We start from the raw sequence: 1,116 nt of genomic DNA on the forward strand, positions 1-1,116 counted from the left end.
GATAAGCGCATGTCGTTGGCTTTTTGACGCGATCGACTCGGGTTCGATCTCGCCTTTTGCCGAACTTTTTTTTTTTCTCCATAAATAAAAATGAAGGAAATAATCAAAAAGTTGAAAATAAAGTATCGGGTAGGGTTAGGGTAGGTGTAGGGAGGGCTTATTTGTTTTGCACTTCTCGACCACCGTAGTTTATGCTACAAAAATGGAAAAACGATGTGCTTGTGGTACTTGTAACACTGATTCCAGGTATCCTGAGAGGATGGGCAATAGATTTTATTTTATTACACTTTCTAAACCCACACAAAACAAAATGTAAAATGTCCCTAAGCATTCAACCCCAATCCCAATGAAGACAAAAACGTTAATTTTCTGGTTGTCATACACTCAATAAGTTACAATTTGAGTCCATGCTATTACAAACCTAAATAGTGAACTGTTCTCACACTTCATGTAGTGTAACGTTAGGTCAAAATCACATAAACGAAGATCTTCAGTGCCTCCATATTAAAGGGTTAGTTCACCCAAAAATGAAAATTCTGTCATTCATTTCTCACCCTCGTGTTGTTCCAAAGCTGTAAGACCTTCGTTCATCTTCGGAACACAATTTAAGATATTTTTGATGAAATCTGAGGGCTCTCTACATTTCGTATTTCAGAAGGCAGGCCTTCATTTGATACAGGAACTATTCGAGCCGTTCATGCCAGACTGGGGAGAGAGGTGTTGTAATTAGGGGTCGACCGATTATCGGCGCCGATATTAAGCATTTTTATGATTATCGGTATCGGTCATTTTCAAAACCGATTCGCCGATAAAATAACTTAATTTTGAAACGCGCTATTTGGCTCTGATGCAGCCTGTCAGAACACACCCCTCTGTGTCCTAAAGCAATCTCCGCCCACCGTTCATCTGATTTGTTGGGAGTCACGAGTCCGACCAATCAATGCTGAATTCACTCTCACTCCAAAAGCGCTTGCTAACTGGAGCTGCTTCAGTGATCACGCATCAGTTGTCTCTCAAAGGTAAGGCAGCAGCAGACGTTGCTTAAGTTGCAATAGATCCCAATCCACTAACGTTGCACTGAAGTTGCAAAACACCTCAATATTATCTATGATTTCC

At 40.6% G+C, this 1,116-nt stretch overlaps 1 protein-coding gene across 2 annotated transcripts in view; it reads left to right on the top strand.

Annotated features, from left to right (window-relative positions):
• adka (adenosine kinase a) overlaps window positions 1-1,116 on the top strand; it is a 168,332-nt gene that overhangs the window by 1,639 nt on the left and 165,577 nt on the right. The window lies entirely within an intron of this gene.

Source organism: Sinocyclocheilus anshuiensis, unplaced genomic scaffold (assembly GCF_001515605.1).
Source record: "Sinocyclocheilus anshuiensis isolate Anshui unplaced genomic scaffold, SAMN03320099.WGS_v1.1 scaffold63, whole genome shotgun sequence".
NCBI classification, from domain to species: Eukaryota; Metazoa; Chordata; class Actinopteri; order Cypriniformes; family Cyprinidae; genus Sinocyclocheilus; species Sinocyclocheilus anshuiensis.